This window comes from Hemiscyllium ocellatum, chromosome 20 (genome assembly GCF_020745735.1).
Source record: "Hemiscyllium ocellatum isolate sHemOce1 chromosome 20, sHemOce1.pat.X.cur, whole genome shotgun sequence".
In the NCBI taxonomy this organism is placed as follows: Eukaryota; Metazoa; Chordata; class Chondrichthyes; order Orectolobiformes; family Hemiscylliidae; genus Hemiscyllium; species Hemiscyllium ocellatum.
In genome coordinates, this window is record NC_083420.1 from 17,074,333 (window position 1) to 17,092,833 (window position 18,501).

The window sequence follows — 18,501 nt, forward strand, 5'->3', positions numbered from 1 at the left end:
GAGACATCATCAGTGCTCTGGAGCCTCCTGCGAAGTGCTTCTTTGATGTTTCTTCCGGCATTTATAGTGGTCTGTCCTTGCCGCTCCGGGTGTCAGTTTCAGCTGTCCGCTGTAGTGATTGGTATATTGGGTCCAGGTCGATGTGTCTGTTGATGGAGTTTGTGGATGAATGCCATGCCTCTAGGAATTCCCTGGCTGTTCTCTGTCTGGCTTGCCCTATGATAGTAGTGTTTTCCCAGTCGAATTCATGTTGCTTGTTGTCTGAGTGTGTGGCTACTAGGGATAGCTGGTCGTGTCGTTTCGTGGCTAGTTGGTGTTCATGTATGCGGATTGTTAGCTGTCTTCCTGTTTGTCCATGCAAGGACTGCACAAAACACTATATAGGACAAACAGGAAGACAGCTAACAATCCGCATACATGAACACCAACTAGCCACGAAACGACACGACCAGCTATCCCTAGTAGCCACACACTCAGACAACAAGCAACATGAATTCGACTGGGAAAACACTACTATCATAGGGCAAGCCAGACAGAGAACAGCCAGGGAATTCCTAGAGGCATGGCATTCATCCACAAACTCCATCAACAGACACATCGACCTGGACCCAATATACCAATCACTACAGCGGACAGCTGAAACTGACACCCGGAAGCGGCAAGGACAGACCACTATAAATGCCGGAAGAAACATCAAAGAAGCGCTTCGCAGGAGGCTCCAGAGCACTGATGATGTCTCCTAGCCAGGGGACGAAACGTTTGCAACAAAAACTTCCAGCTCGGCGAACAGAACCACTACAACAAGCACCCGAGCTACAAATCTTCGCACAAACTTTGAATGGACAAAATCTTTTCCCTGGGGTGGGGGAATCCAGAACTAGGGGACATAGGTTTAGGGTGAGAGGGGAAAGATATAAAAGAGACCTAAGGGACAACTTTTACACAGAGGGTGGTACATGCAAGGAATGAGCTGCCAGAGGAAGTGGTGGAGGCTCGTACAATTGCAACATTTAAAAGGCATTTGGATGGGTATATGAATAGAAAGGGTTTGGAGGGATATGGGCCGGGTGCTGGCAGGTGGGACTAGATTGGGTTGGGATATCTGGTCGGCATGGACGGGATGGACTAAAGAGTCTGTTTCCATGCTGTACATTTCTCTGACTCTGTGACTCTATAATGACAAATGACCAATGGACTGATTTCAGCAGCTATGTAGAAAAGTGTGGATGATATGATGTGAGCTATACTTGCAGCACTTTTTTTGAAGGAAACAACAAAAGTTACGTTTTCTTAAGTGAGTTCAGTGCCTTCATTAGTAACTGTCTTGTCTCATTTGCTTCATGTTGTGGTATCCTCTGATAACCACTGCTGGTATGTTGTGGTATCAGTACTCTGGATGCTTTAGTTAATTCAATGCTGCCAATCTTCCTTTCCTTTATACTGTCTTTAGGGCCTGTCTAATTATCAGTGGTAGAGGATAGACCACTGATAAGTCTTAGTAGAAAGGATACTTCGTCTTTGTTAGCAAAGTAAATTGTTCCATGACCGCAATAGAGGAGAAAGTGAGGTCTGCAGATGCTGGAGATCAGAGCTGAAAATGTGTTGCTGGAAAAGCGCAGCAGGTCAGGCAGCATCCAAGGAACAGGAAATTCAGATAGAGTCTACATTAAATGGTTAGACATATTTACTAAGGTCCTTTGGGAGGTACACACACAGAACTCAACTGATCATCTGTTTGGGTGGAGTGTAATGCAACATAAACATTTACTCTTTCAAAACTATGGCTTCATACAACACATCGCTGTGACATTGCAAGCAGTAACAAGGATAAAGCCTGAAGAAGTCTCAAGTCGATCAGGAAAGTTGATCAGAAGTATATAATTCCATTTAAACATTTGAAGGGAACAGGATATGATCACTAGGGCTGTGAAGCCTCTCTATCCAAACAAGAACTGACCATACACATCATCTACTCAACTACTCAGTCTCAAGAGAGATTAAAGTACCACTGAAATGTTTTTTGTCCTGGTCAAAAAAAATAGCTCAGGAAGGAGAGCAACTTGTGCAACAAATGCAGAAGGAAATTTTCAATAACACCAGCGTTCCTGCTGGCACTGTGAATATTACAAACTCTTCTGTGAAATATATTGTCAAGTGACTGGAGGCTTCACTACAATAAGTGCTGAACCACCACATCCAAGGAGACCTAACTTATTGTACTTCCTGATATTCAGGTTGGTCAGGGATGGTACCTTGAAAAGAAAAAAGCCTCTCATTAAGTAATACAACTCCAAAAATATGCTGGACTGAAAACATTAATGTTCTTAAAATAAAACAAAAGAAATATAATTAAAAATAAGGGCACACACAAAACAAGCCAAAATACTTTCTGTTGAGAATTTGTAAGTTTATTAAATTCTGTGTTTTTTGTGTGGTGAATGAGGGAGGAGAGTAGAGTCAGGAAATATACAGAATCTCGGACTTTACCTACTTCAGTCATGTAATCATTTATCAATCAGAGCATGAATTGCTGGCAAAAATTTTTTTCTCTCTTGTATACCACAGCAGGCTGCCTGAGGGGCTAACAAGGATTGATTTTACGTTGAAAACTCTAGTAAGCATTTTCAATCAGTAGGCAGAGGAAAGATCTTGACCAGTATTAGTGTTTATAAGTTGATGTTACAATGTACTTTGCAAAAGAAGGACTTGCATTTGTGTAGCATCTTTTAATTGAATCTTTTGTTGTCCTGGACATTCCAAAGTACTTTATAGCCAATTAAATATAGTGATAATGGCCAGATAATTAATTTGCTGTTAGTGATGTTATTGAAGGATATATAATGACCTATAAAACTGGAAAGACTTCACTGCTGTTACTTGTAGTGAACTGGCCAATCTTTTACGTACCTCTGAGAGAAAAGGAACGTTGGTTTAATGCCTTCCCCAAAATTATGGCACTCTCACCAGTGCAATGCACTTTCAGAACTACACTGGAATATGTGCCTTGATTTTTGTGCTCTAGACTGTTGACTGGGACTTGAACTGACAACTTTCTTTACTCAGAATGAAGAGTGCTACCAGCTGAACCACAGGTAATACTGAAGTAGTGTGTGTGTCAGCGTCTAAGCCTTGAAGCCTTGACAACTCACTCTGAAAACTCTGTAGCCGCTTATAAAAGTGAACTGCCAGTGTGCGGAGCTGCCATCTATCATTCACCATGCCAGGTCTACTCAGTGCGGACAATTGCAATTGTCCTAAATTCCAGCACTTTATACAACGTAGCCCAACACAGCCCATATCTCCATCATTGCTCCTAGTTGTTATGGTTGTTTAAACAATCTTTTGTGGAGTGAAACATTGAGTTTGAACAACTGATCTACCATAATGTATCAGGGCTGAAAAGGAGGAAGTGGGGAGCAATCAACTTATACACCAAATATATGAAAAATATTGACATATGTATGATTGCTTTGGGACAAAAGGAATGAATTTGTCTTTTATGTCAGGTCAACTTTTAAGCCACAATCTATGTTACAGTATATTGCTGTCCAAAAAAGCTCAGCGCACTGGAAGTTATGCATACCTGTTGCACACCTGACTCATCAAGGCTTGTTAATAGATTGTTAATAGAGTCATAGAGATGTACAGCATGGAAACAAACCCTTTAGTCCAACTTGAAGCCATAGCTCCATAATATCAAACAGCCCAATCACTGCTCCAATAGCTCAACACCTCCATGAAACAAGTAGTGCATGAGAATACATTTGCATTGTTGGGCCTTTTCCATTAAAGTCAAAACTCATCCTTTTGTTTTGCTTTTATGCAAGCAACCGCTCCATTTATTTTCATCAGTGCCAATGCTACTTAGTGTTTCCGAAGTTGAACTTATTCAGGATTTCTTAAAGCTTTGCTAAAACCAAGAACTGCATCAACTAGAAATCTGAAAAAAGAACAAGTACTGAAGAAATTCAAATCAGGCAGCATCTGTAGAGAGAAAAACAGAGTAACTTTTTGAGTCCAGTGATTTTCTGTTTTTTGTTTCATAAAGCTTTAGTCTTCTGTCTTCTGCAATTGTTTCACCACTAAACTGTCAATGCATGTTGCCACCACATCAATCCCATCTAATAGAATCAAGCTCTTTTTCATAAAGCTTTTTCATAAAGCTCTTTTTCATAAACCACAGGTACAGAAAATATTGATATTTTGGCTGTGACTGGATTCCTTCACCTCATACAAATCTACAAAGTCAACCTTATTTTAAGATTAAAAGAATTGGATTAATCGCTGCTGAAACATCAAATCAATTGAAGCATCTTGAGAAGGAGCAGAGCCTATTTTAGAATAATGATGATATGATATAACCACAATGGAAAGGCCTAAGTAATACTTAAATGATGAAAAGTTAGGAGCAATGTAATTCCAAAGAAACACAGGGGTTATTGTACACAGATTAATAAACTGTTGTTGTCAGGTAAAAAAATAAAAATATAAGATTAATGAGAAGAAAACCTTTATAGCTTGGAGGCTTGATTATAAAAAGGTGATTAGGCTTTTGGCTGCAACTATACAGAGCCCAGGTTAAACAACATCTGAAATGCTGTATACAGTTCTCAGCACTACACCTTAAAAGTGATGCATTAGCCTTGGGAAGAGTACATCTTTTGCAGTTTCACTAGAATATCACCAGAGATTATGAAAACTAATCTTGGAATCCCTAGGAAATAGATGTTTAGAGAGTGATTTGATTGAGGATTTTTTTTTAGGATTTTGAAAGAAATTTAAAAGGCAGAAAGAGAGAAACTTAATCCAGCGGTGACAGATTTTAGGATAGGACATAACATAAAAATCAGAGCTAGGCCAGAAGTGAAGTCAGAAATCACTTCTTCATGCAAAGTGTAAAGGTGAGACAGTAAGATGCTAGGTCAGTTAATAACTTTAAATTAAAGCTCAGCAGAATTTTGCTAATCAAGCATGTAGAAGAACATGCAGATGAACTGAGTTAAAATACAAATCAGTCAGGGTCTCATTGAATAGTGAGACTAGCTATAGAGGCTGAACGGCATACTCCTGCTCCTATGTAGACAAGTTGCAAGTTATTTGGTAACCCCTTAATATCTCTCTGATATTTTATTTCAAGATGGTTAGAAAATTTGGAAAAGATTGCTAACACAATTTATATAATGATATAAAATACCACCAGCTGAAAAGGCTTATGCTCGAAACGTCGAATTCTCTATTCCTGAGATGCTGCCTGGCCTGCTGTGCTTTGACCAGCAACACATTTTCAGCTGTGATCTCCAGCATCTGCAGACCTCATTTTTTACTAAAATACCACCATCCCATTCAATCTTTCCACTTTAAGATGTTGCTCTGGATGTTGGGGTAAGAAGAAAGGGGAGGTTGTCAATGCTCACCATTATTATGGAGTAAAGTGGATTTCAACTTCCAGAATCTGCACATCTGCAGTAAAAAAAAGAAATCCAATTGTTCCTGTTCTTCTACAGGCTTTGAAACACCAATATCTGAGAAATTTGGCATTCAAACTTACAAATGGTTTGAAGTTGAGGCATTGGGTATTCACTGAATCCAACAGAGAAGTTTATAACCTGTCCATAGTTGAGTTCTTCACAGCATGATGATTTTTAATTATGACCAAACAACTTCATTGAACTATACATTTAAATCCTCATTCTCACAATTCCTTCAGATTTTAATTATTGTTGGAGATAACATTTTTTAAAAGTTATTTTAACTTTTTCTTTATCTCTTTTATCTCACTTGGTTAAATCTTAGCTTTGCTTTCTTCATCTTCTGTCGTCTTGGATTAAACATTTTTACACTTGCTAATTTATTGCCGCGTGTTTCAGTAAGGATTCTTCAATCTGATAGGGTGAAGATAATACTTTTTTTGCCATGGTCACACATGTTCCAGGGGATATTATATTGAAATTGATGTTGAATCACCAAAAGCAGCTGTGTAAAAGCTCATAAAAAAATCTAAGGACATTATTTAGGATAGTAAATGGTGAGTACTGTTGATTTGCTACTACCTGTAAACTCAAGACAAATAATTAACATTTAACATCCATTTCTGTATCTGTACAGTGGTCAGTGTTATTAGTTCTTGGTGCACACAAAATCAAATCTGTGATCTTATGTTTCCTGTTGAAACAGAAGACTTTCTGACAGCTCTTGAACATTCATTTAACAATTAGAAACATACCTAATAACATGTCATGTATTTTCATTTCACAGTGCAAACATCCAGGCTTGCTTTACTGCAGATCATTGATAAATATTTAAAATTAATCATTCTGCTGATAACATGCTTTTGTATTAAAGTCACAACATTCTTTCTGCCGAGATTTGTGTGGAAACGGATACTGATTTGCAGTCTCTGTACCTGGAAACGTGGTTTATGATTGCTTTTGAGTGCTTATACTCAGTGTAGTCAAAGACCTTTCAAAAACAAAAGCTTTTACCAAAAGTAAAGATTGTAAAATTATAATTGATATATGTCTACACAATAATATTTACCAGAGTAAGGAGTGATTTGAAAAAATAATACCATACTGCCAGAATGCCCAGACAAGTTAAGGAAACTTCATCTGGCAAGAGATAATTAGCTTATGTTTTTTCACAATTTTCATGTCTTCTGCCTTTGCCATTACTTCTTTAGAATGTAGCATTTCAGCAAAACACCACTAAGAAAGACGATCATAAATATTAGACAATATCCTTTGAGAGAAGTTACTTAAATAATTGAGGACATATAAATGCTAGGCCAAACCTGCACTACAGGTTTCCTATGGAAAACCAAGACTGAAAGGGCTTGCTGAATTGAAACTCGAATTTTAAGATATCAATACTTGTTGTCAAGCTGAAAATTCAAATAAAATGCTCAAATAAGTTGAAATTGGCTTCAAGCTTGACTCCAATTTGCTAAGAATTTGGAGTCATTTCTGAAGAGATGCTAATGTTTTTGCAACACATTTATATTTTGGCTAAACTTTATTTGGGTTTTATGTTCTAACTGGATTTCACTTAACATGCTGACTCTATACTTTGAATCAAGACAGTGTGATTGCCATTCTTTGAGCAGGTAAGTATATCAGTTGTCAGCAAATCAAGGATATAATCCACTTGGGTTTTTCAGAAGCAATTCCAAAATTCTAAATATAAGGTTTAGGAAGAAATTTGATACTCAGTCAGAGTAATGATAAATTAGAAGAATAACTGCTTGTGTTTTATCTAGTAAAATGTCCCAAAGTGCTTCACAGAACTTCGTAAGCCACATAAAGACATGTTGTAACAGATGACGAAAAGCTTGATAAAAGATAATGGGTTCATAGGAATGTTGTAAACAAGGAAAGATATAGCAAATGAGCTTAGGGGGGCTGGGGAGGGGGTTTGGGCCGGGGTGGGGGGGGGGGGGGGGGGGGGGGGGGGGGGAGCGGAGGTGGTGGTGGTGATGAGGTAGTTCCAGAACTTAAGGTTGAGGCAACTAAAGGCACAGCCACAATAGTGGAGCAAGTAAAATCAGATGTGCAGTTGACAAAATTGGGAAAGACAAAATTGGTAAATATTTCCATTGGCTTCAGACCTGATTAGATTACAAATATAGAGAAGGGCAAAGCTATGGAGAGATTTCAAAACAAGGGTAAAATGAGATTTTGTGGAGCCAGAGGCAATGTAGGTCAGCAAACTGTAGGGTGATAGTTGAACTGAACTTGGTGCGAGTTTTGACATAGGCACTAGAGAGTTGGATGACCTTGAATTTCAAGAGGATGCTGAATGGGAGAAATACATTGGACTAGTCAAGTCTAGAGAGAAGAAAGGTGAGGATGAACTGAAGTAAAGATACACTCAGACAATATTATAGATATGGAATTAAACAGTCTAATTGATGGAGTGAATGTGTATTAGCTCATCTGGGGTTAAAAATGATAGCAAGACTGATTTGACACGTATGAAATTGGTGGTCAGAGATTTGACAGAGAACCAGGGCGTTGGCTTCAGACATTGCAATATTTGGTTACAGTAAGCTTCTATTTATCCATCTTTGACAAATCAAAGATAGTGGAAGGGTCAGAAGACACAGTCTTGAAGTAGGGCTGGGTGTCGTCAACATCAGAGTGACCAACCTGACTGGATTTTCCGGCACCAACTTATAATTTGTTTTGTTATTTTTGGTCTCAGGTCAGACCCGCTTGGGAGGCAGTTTGTTGCTTATTTCTACCATCTTTGTGCGAATTGTCTCAGATTTGACAGTTTGATTACTCATCTTGGCAGGTGTCCTATCAGAGTGTGGGACATTCGGATCTGAGTTAGCAGACTCCATCTTTTGAGTATGAAGACAGTAGTACAAGTAAAACTCAACTTCATCCGGAAGGTATGTTTGGGGCCTTTGATAATGAGGAAGGAGGAGGTAAATAGATTAGTGTTACACTTCCTGTGATTGCATGGGAAGATGCCAGGGAGAGTAAAAAGTGTTAGAAAGGATGGAAAAGTAGATTATTATATTGTGGAGGAATAGTCCCTGTGGAATGCTGACTGGGACGGTGAGGAGAAGATGTGTTTGGTGGGGACATGGTGCTGGAGGTGGTGGAAGTGGCTTTAACTATGGAGACTGATGGGTAATGTGAGGGTAGAAGTGTGTGACTTAGATCAGGCAAGGATAAGGTACTAATCAACCACAGTGAGGGTGGTGGAAATTGGTTGAGGATAAAGGAGGGCATGTGGGAATCACTATGGTGTGACAGATGCAATGGAAATAGAGAAACTGGGAGAATGGGATGGAATCCTTGTATGAAGCAGAGTGTGCAGAACTGACAGTCAATAGATTTGTTGTGGATGTTGGTGAACAATCTATACCCAGAAATGGAAACAGTGAAATCAAGAAAACAAAGTAAATGGTAGTAAATGGTCAGAGATACATCAGATGAAGAGAAAAGAATGGACATTGGAAGCATAATCAATGATTATTTCCAATTCCAGATGCATGCAGTTTAGAACTGTATTAGATTGTCTGAAATTTACCTTTTTTATCTTCACATGACTGTGAGGTCTGCCAAGCTGGATACTGAATTATTATGGAGATTTGAGGTATGAATTGGCATAAAGATGGAACTGGGACATGTGGGTGGTTTGGAGACATGAGAGGTGAGGGGCAGAGGGGCCTAACAGCTTTTAAAACAACTAGGACAAAGTCTCAAAGAGCCGAGATCTACCTTCTACCTAGCCAGCCTTAGCAATCACCTGCTCCTGACACTACCTCTGACCTGATTCTGGCGTGGGTGGCCTAGTGCTATCTTGTCTATATGAAAATTGAGCCGATATAGGCCTTTAAACCGATCTAGGTTGAATGAGCAGGGAAATTACTCAACTTGAGTTAGCCACATGAGCATCTAAAATCTGACCCTAATGTTTTGAATGTAAACTTCATTCTGGTTAAAGCTAATATTTCACCGACATCAGCCTGGCTAACACCTCAACATTTCTGTATTGATAATGAGGGTTGAAGGATCTTAACACACATGGTTCTTAATCAGCTTAAGGCATCTAATTAAGATCAGAGTAAATTATTTCAAGAATAATTCTTGGTGCTGTAAACTTATTAGTATATGTTTAGGGATTCTGACAAAGCTAATTTTTTAATGCTTTCACAGGATATGGGCATCACTGGCTAGACCAGCATTAATTGCCCACCCCTAATTGCATAGAAGGCAGTGATTGCTGTGGATCTGAAATCATATGTCGGCCAGACTAGGCCAGCAGATTTTCTTTCTTGAAGGACATTTGTTATAGACCAAAGAAAGTAGCCCAGACCCTAACTTTGCTAGTTGTTTTTAGCAAGTGTACAGTGAATATTCCAGGAGAGACACAGCTGGTCAAACCACTTAGTTTCAAACAAAACAGAACTTATTTGCAAGATTACTGAATGAAACATAAGCAAAAGAGAACAGATTATGGAATAACTTAGGTATTCGAAAACTTAACAGATCATCCAATTTAGTGATGCTGTTCCCAATACTTGCAACAATCCACATAAACATCCCTTGGCACAAAAGATAAAATCAAACACAGGGTCTTACAGGAGGGGGGTCAGAGAGAGAGTACCAGCCTAGACCTGTTTCTTTGGGACAAGCAGCTTCAGAACCCCACTGTGCTAAAACCAAACCAAACTGGAGAAAAGCTGAGCTGGGAAAACTGACCATTCCCTTTTCATTGTACAAGTTTTTAAATTTAACTTGAAAGCTTTTTGTCTGAGGCAGTGTCTGTTAGCTATAATCTGTTAGTGGGCGGCACGGTGGCACAGTGGTTAGCACTGCTGCCTCACAGCGCCAGAGACCCGGGTTCAATTCCCGACTCAGGCGACTGACTGCGTGGAGTTTGCACGTTCTCCCCGTGTCTGCGTGGGTTTCCTCCGGGTGCTCCGGTTTCCTCCCACAGTCCAAAGATGTGCAGGTCAGGTGAATTGGCCATGCTAAATTGCCCGTAGTGTTAGGTAAGGGGTAATGTGGGTTTCGCTTCGGCGGGTCGGTGTGGACTTGTTGGGCCGAAGGGCCTGTTTCCACACTGTAAGTCTAATCTAATCTAATCAAATTGGCCATAAAATCCTTCAAACCCAGACTTTTCGGAATTTGTGTCTTTTACTATTTCTCTGGAAAAGAATCCAATGTCAGCATAATCTTGTTAAAGGAGCAGCTTCATAAAACCTCCCCCCTTAAAAAGAAAATGAACCATCAATATCCAAAGATGGCTTCATTTTAAAACTCCTTAATTTTAAACTGTTGGTACTCTACAACACACACGTCCATTACATTGTCAATAATCATGCACACATGCACTACTACATTTTGTTTCAGTTTCTTTTATTCCTGCTATCGAATGTCTCTGTTTCTCATTCAAGTCTCGACAATGCATCAGCAATCACTTTTTCTCATCCTGCCACATGCACAATTTTCCAATTGAATAGCTCTAACAACAAACTCCATCTGAACAGTCCGGCATTTTTGTTCTTAAATTTCTCCACAAACCTCAATGGGTCTGGTCAGTGTACGTGATTGTCCCAGAAATGGTACCAGTAACATAAACATTGAAATGCTGTAACACCAACACCAAGCTCAAAGTCTCCTTCTCAACTGTTGAATATTTCTGCTGATGGATATTCAGTTTCCTGGAGAAATATCTGATAGGTCTTTCTATCTTCTCGTCGTCTTCCTGCAAGAGCACAGCACTGACACCCACATCACTTGCATTGAGAACCATCTTGAGTGGCTTGGCGCAATTAGGTTTGGCTAATACTGGGGCAGTTGATAACATAGCTTTCAGACTGTCAAATGGCTTCTGACAGTCCGCTGTTCACTGAAACTTATCGTCTTTCTTCAGCAATTCGGTGAGTCGAGCAGCCACACTGCTAAAATTTGGTATCAGTTTTCGATAAAATCCACTTAATCTCAGGAATCGTAGTACTGTTCTTTTTGCCGATAGTTTGGGAAACCCCCCCCCCCCCCCCTCAGTACCTTTGTTTTTGCATGCCATTTGTCCGTGTCCAATAACATGGCCCAGGAAGGTGGCTTGGGCTTTGGCAAATTCGCTTTTAGCCAGGTTTATCAAAAGCCTGTCTTTCAAAGTGGATCAAACAAGTCTGATAATTATTGCAAATGTTCCTTCTATGTGTAACTAAAAATCAACAGATCATCTATATATATGATACAGTTAAATAATCCAGCAATGACCTTATTAGGTAGTCTCTAAAGTGTGGCTGGTGCAGTTTTCATACCAAATGGCAGGACATTAAACTGATACAGTCTATTTGGTGTTACGAAAGCCAACATTGCCTTCACACTTTCTGACAAATGTACCTACCAGTATCATCTGACCAAGTCCTACTTGGAAATATAAGTTGCTTTTCCTACCTTTTCAACAGTCTGCATTGACTTTGTGATCTGGTTTTGGCCATTACTATGGGTGAGGTCAAGTCACTGTAACTCTCTATGATTATGTAGTCTTGGAGAATGCATTCAATCTCCTTTTGAACCTGTGCCAACTTTAAAAGGTTATGCCTATAATGATATTGCTTAAGTGGAACAGCATCTCCTATATGACGGGATGCAGGCATAGGTGGATGTGTCAGTAAGTTTGCAGATGACACTAAAGTCAGTGGAGTGGCGGACAGTGTGGAAGAATGTTGCACATTGCAGAGGGACTTGGATAAACTGCAGAACTGGGCTGAGAGGTGGCAAATGGAGTTCAATGCAGATAAATTAGTGGGCGGCACGGTGGCACAGTGGTTAGCACTGCTGCCTCACAGCGCCAGGGACCTGGGTTCAATTCCCACCTCAGGCGACTGACTGTGTGGAGTTTGCACGTTCTCCCCGTGTCTGCGTAGGTTTCCTCCGGGTGCTCCGGTTTCCTCCCACAGTCCAAAGATGTGCGGGTCAGGTGAATTGGCCATGCTAAATTGCCCATAGTGTTAGATAAGGGGTAAATGTAGGGGTATGGGTGGGTTGCGCTTCGGCGGGTCGGTGTGGACTTGTTGGGCCGAAGGGCCTGTTTCCACATTGTAAGTAATCTAATCTAATCTAAAATGTGAGGTGATTCAGTTTGGAAAGAATAACAGGAAGGCAAAATACTGGGTCAATGGAAAGATTCTTGGTAGTGTGGATGTGCAGAGGGATCTTGGTGTCCATGTGCATAGTTGCCTGAAAGTTGCCACCGAGGTTGATAATCCTGTTAAGAAGGCATAAGGTGTGTTAGGCTTTATTGGTAGAGAGATTGAGTTCCAGAACCGTGATGTCATGCTGCAACTGGACAAAACATGAGTGCGGTCTCACTTGGAATATTGTGTACAATTCTGGTTGCCCCATTACAGGAAGGATGTGGAAGTATTGGAAAAGGTGCAGAGGAGATTTACCAGGATGTTGCCTGGTCTGGAGTGAAGATCTTCTGAGGAAAGGCTGAGGGATTTGGGTCTGTTTTCATTAGAGAGAAGAAGGCTAAGAGGGGATTTAATAGAGACATACTAGATGATCAGAGGATTAACTTGGGTGGACAGTGAGTCCTTTTCCTAGGATGATTACATCGACTTGTACGAGGGGACATAGCTGCAAATTGAGGGTGATAGATTTAAGACAGATGTCAGAGGCAGGTTCTTTTCTCAGAGAGTGGTAAAAGCATGGAATGCCCTGCTTGCCTATGTAGTTAATTCAGCTACATTAGGGGAATTTAAACAGTCCTTGGATAAGCATATAGATGACGATGGGATAGTGTAGGGGGATGGGCTTAGATTAGTTCACAGGTTGGCACAACATCGAGGGCTGAAGGGCCCTTTCTGCACTGTATTGTTCTATATTCTATGTTCTATATCTACATCATTCATAATTAAGTTAGTACTTCCCAGCTTATTTCCACATATCTCCCCATATAATAGTAATAACTCTTGCAGATCATTTCAGTTTTCCTCTGGAAGGTAATTTATTCCATTTCCTCATTGTCCAATTTAATTTGAGGAATGTCCAATTCAGAATCTTCTGAACTTGTTTTTTCCCTCTGTGTTGTAACATATTCTCCTCTTGTTTTCCTTCCCTGTCAAAATACCCTTTGAGCATATTTATGTGACACATTCTGAGATTACTTTCTGTCTGGAGTCCTTATCAAGTAGTTCACCTCACTTAATTTACTTTTGATTGGTAAGGTCCACTAAACCTTGCTTTTAAAGGTTCACCTATCACTGGAGGTAACACTAACATGTTCTCTCCAATAGAGAACATTGTGAATTTTTGATTTCTTGTCTGCTTCCTGTTTCATTGTATGCTGTGATACTTTTAAATGCTGTCCAGCCAACTCCCCCACTGTATTTAATTGTTCCCTAAAGTTTGACACATAGTCCAAATATGTGGTTCCTGAATTCTGACTTACCAATTTCTCCTTAAACAATTTTAACAGTTCGCTCACATCTTGCCCAAAAACTAATTCACATGGACTGAATTTGGTCAATTCATTTGGAGCATCTCTGTTCACAAAGAGCACCAATGGAATTCTCTTATCCCAATCGTCTGGATAGTCCTGACTATAAGCTGTCAACATGGTCTTTAATGTCTGATGTCACTTTTCTACTGCTCCCTGTGACTCTGGATGGTACGCAGTAGATTTGGATTGTTTTATTCCTAAGCCACCAATAACGTTCTTGAATGGTTTCAAAGTAAAGTTGGATTCTTGATCCGATTGTATCTCTGTGGGTATCCATATCTAGTGAAAAATTTGCATAATTCCTCTACAATCCTTTTAGCTGTGATATTGCATAATGGGATGACCTCTGGAAATCTAGTGGACACATTCATTATTATTAAGAAATACTGATTCCCACTTTTTTTAAAGCCCTACGACTCTTGTAAAAGATTCCTCAAAAGCAGGAATAGGTATTAAAGATATGGGTTTTATTACTGCCTGTGGTTTTCCAATTACCTGACATATATGACATATCTGGCAAACTTCAATTACATCCTTATGCAGTCCATGCCAGCTTTTATATTTTAACTTGAGTTTTTCTCACTCTTAAATGATTCCCTAGAGGTAGCTCATGCACCACTTGCAACACTTCCTTTCTAAAACCCACTGGCTATATGACTCAATGAACTTCTGCCCATTTCTCATCTGCCTGAATATGTGATGGGCTCCTTTTCATCATTAAAACACCATTTTAAAGATAATAACATGCAGGGATACATTCGAATTATTTTCCTGTGTGTGCCTTTTGATACAATTGCTTTGAATTTTCATCTTTCTGCTGTAACTCAGTTAATTTATCTGAGCTAAAGATTTCTGTTGTGTTATCTATCAGCTCCTGGTTTGTATCAATCATCTGATCAAACACAGTCTTTGATAGCACTAATTCAACTTTGTGATCTGTACTCTTTGATCTTTCCTGTTTCCACTGGTGACTTTGTGACCTCGTTAACACACAGTCAGGAAAATTCCCAGGATATGTATCCTGCAATAGTTCAGTTGCCTGAGTATCCACTGGCTTTTCAACCACAGTAGGCAGCAGTCCTACCTGTGAACTATATCATTAGCAAGGACAAATGTAGGAGCTGAGAGTTTGACCAGTACTCCGACAATGACTCCTCCACTCTTCACTGGACGTATGCTAACCTCACTTTACCTACTTGAGCACTTCTTGTCTGACTGAATTCCCCGTTAATAGTACCTTTTCTGGCAATAGTCCTTCAGAGATTCATGTCTCCTCATCTTTAGGCATCATATATTTAGAGGATCCTGTGTCTCTTAATATTGTAACCTATTTACCTCCTGCTCCTGGCCTATGCGAGTAAACTTTCCATTTGCAGGTATATAGTTTGAGGTTCTGGCACTTCCTCCTTAACCATCCTATGACCAGGTTGTGCATTCTCTTGCAGCTTTCGAGCCTCCACTGTGGTTTCCGTTACCACTCCAACAAAATTCACTGGCTTATCCTGTTTTCCTACATTTGGCTTCCCAGTGTTCTTCCTGACCCACCAACATTGTGCTTCCACGTGGCCTACTTTATTGTAGTAAAAACACTGGAGCATTTTAACTTTGCTTGCCTTTTCAAGGGTTTCCTTTTTACTCTGTGGTAAGTTATTCTGATGATCTTCACTGAGATCTCCCGTTCTCTTTCCAAACAATATTTCTCTTTTCACCAATTTCTATACCGCACGAATTGAAATTGATTTGGAAGCCAAACTTTGATTTACGGACCAACTCATAATCATCAGCCATTTCAGTTGCTAATCTTGCCATTTTAACACTCTGCTCTTCCACACGAGTTCTCACTACTTCAGGAAGCACATTTGTGAACTCCTCCAAAGTAAGTGCCTCTCTAAGAGCATCATAGGTTTGCTCTATTTTCAATACCCTAATCCGCCTGTCAAAATTACTTTGTTTTCCTTTAAAACTCAATGAAGGTTTGACCAAGTTTCATTTTTGGATTCCTGAAACATTGTTTTTAGGCTTCTGGCACAAGTTCATTTGCACTTAAGATGGCTTTCTTCACCTCTTCATATGCCTCAGATACCTCCTCTGATAGTAATGTGAATACCTCAGGAGCTGTACCTACAAGTTTTGTTTGGATCAAAAAAACCACATGATCACTGGCAACCGCATTTGGTTAGCCATCTTTTCAAATGAAATGAGAAAGACTTCCACATCCTTGGCGTCAAATTTAGGCAATGCTTGAATATATTTAAACAGTTTCTCACCAGACTTTTGGCTACCATTGGTTGTTCATCATCACTCTCTTCCTCGCTAAGCTTATCTTCAGCCTTCACCTCCATGCTTTTAAAATTACTTTCCTGTCTTTTCTTTGTAATTACTTGTCTTTTGTCTGTAACTCAAGCTGCTTCATTTTCAATTGAATTTTAGCCATCTCTAAAAATTCTGATGGCATTTCCAGTAAATTCAAATGCTGAGCTATTGCTGTAATTATCTCTTCTTTCCTTATTTCCCTCCAGCAGCTTGGCCTTAATCACCTTTTGCAAAATCCCCGAAGTCACCCCCAGAAACTCTTGCTGACTGAAAGAGCCATTACTATTCTCAAGCACTGTTTAAACCAACTGAATTCAACACCCAGACTAAAAGGCATTAACACCTACCACTCACTGCCTTCAGGTCCAACAATCCTAACCCCAAATCAGAACTATAGAACAAATCCTACAAAGAGCCCCCAATCAGTTGTGGATCAGACCAGACCCCCTCAAAACATTTCAAGAAAGCAGCCTAGACCCTAACTTTGCTAGTTGTTTTAAACATGTGTACAGTGGATATTCCAGGAGCGATGCAGTTGGTCAAACCACTTAGTTTTAAGCAAAACAGAATTTATTTACAAGATTACCAAATGAGACAAAAGAGAACAGAATACTCAATAACTTAACTTATCCGTAAACCCAACAGATCATCCCAATTTAATGATGCTGTTCCCAATACTTGCAACAATCCCCATAAACACCCCTTGGTGCAAAAGGTAAAATCAAACACATGGTCTTACAGGATAGAGGTCAGAGAGAGGGTACCAGCATGAACCTGTTTCTTTGGGTCTAGCAGCTTCAGAACCCCACTGTATTAAACCAAACCAAACCAGAGAAAAGCTGAATTGGGAGAACTGATCACTCCTCTTTCATTGTGCAAGTGTTTTTTTCCTGAGGCAGTATCTGCTGGCTGTAAGCAAATTGGCCGTAAAACCCTTCAACCCCATACTTTTTGAACTCTGTGCCTTTTACAACCTCTCTGAAAAAAAGCCAAGGACTGCATTACCTTGTTAAAGGAGCAGCATTGCCACATATGTTGTGAACTAGGTGGGTTTTTATAACAATTGACAATAGTTTCATAGTTATTAATAGATTCTTAATTCCAGATATTTTCTTTTTGAATTCAGATTCCACAGCTGCCATGGCGGGATTTGACCCCGCGTCCACAGAACATTAGTACAGTCTATTGTCTTGTGATAATACAATTAGGTTGCCTTCCTGTAATAATATCTCTGTACAATTGTATTTTAATCATATAATTGTTGGAACATGGATTAATACTTGAAGGAGCGAAAATTCCATGCAGTGAGGAAAGAACTAGTTGGAGAGCTTTCTCAATGAGTTGATATGGGCACAGTGGGCTAAATGGACACACATTTGTGCTGTAAAACTCTACACAATTAAGCAGATCATAAACAAAACCAAACAAGACCTGTGTGTATTACCAAATTGTACAAGGTAAGATTAGAAAGACCACTGCAAGTACCATTCTACTACATGTAAGATTTCTTTGGCCAGCACATATTTCCTGTTTCAGATGAATCTTTCTTGCTTATTTTAGGTCATTTGTTATTAACATTTTGCATCACCTAAAGATTATGTCTATTTGCACTATTTTGAATTGGTCACACTGTCATTGCTGCTTGATTTTATTGATCAATCTACCCTCGGAGCTGCTTTTCTTCCATTTTGCCTTTAATGCCATCATTCCTGCTGACTTCTTTTAAAGCATGTCAAAACCAAGGAAACAGATGAAACATTTAAATCCTTTTTAATTGATATGTTCTTCTGCTGAGATTTTGCATTTTGATGCCATAAATGTGCTCAGTGTTTCCTGTTTATTTTTCATTTCCAGGAACCAACCAGCACAAAGACACTCTGATCCTGACTGCATGAAGTAAGCAGCAAATGGTAGAAAACCACTTAAGGCCTGACGAGGGCTTTTAATCCTTTTAATTGTGTTTCCTCTGCTCAGAATTTAGTTTGCTTCAGTAACTGCACTCAAGATTTCTTGTGTTCATTTCTCCCTTTCGTTGATAAATAAATAATTAGTACAATGTCTTCTTTTTGCTACTTAAAACCTCTTAAGAATTGTCCAAAAAGCACTTGAAGCTGAATAGGAACAATTTAATCTTTTTCTCCTTCTCAGACTTTATAGTCTTCAACTTGGACATTTTTATTTATTTCACATTCCAAATCAGAAATTCATTAAAGA

The 18,501-nt window shown here is 39.5% G+C and overlaps 1 long non-coding RNA gene across 1 annotated transcript in view; it reads left to right on the top strand.

Moving 5' to 3' along the window:
• The window catches only part of LOC132825304 (uncharacterized), a 45,141-nt gene extending 26,849 nt beyond the window's left edge, over positions 1-18,292 (top strand). The window contains exon 3 of the long non-coding RNA XR_009645771.1: positions 18,142-18,292. This is a non-coding gene — a long non-coding RNA (uncharacterized LOC132825304). The remainder of the gene's footprint in view (positions 1-18,141) is intronic.
• Positions 18,293-18,501: the final 209 nt, after the last annotated feature.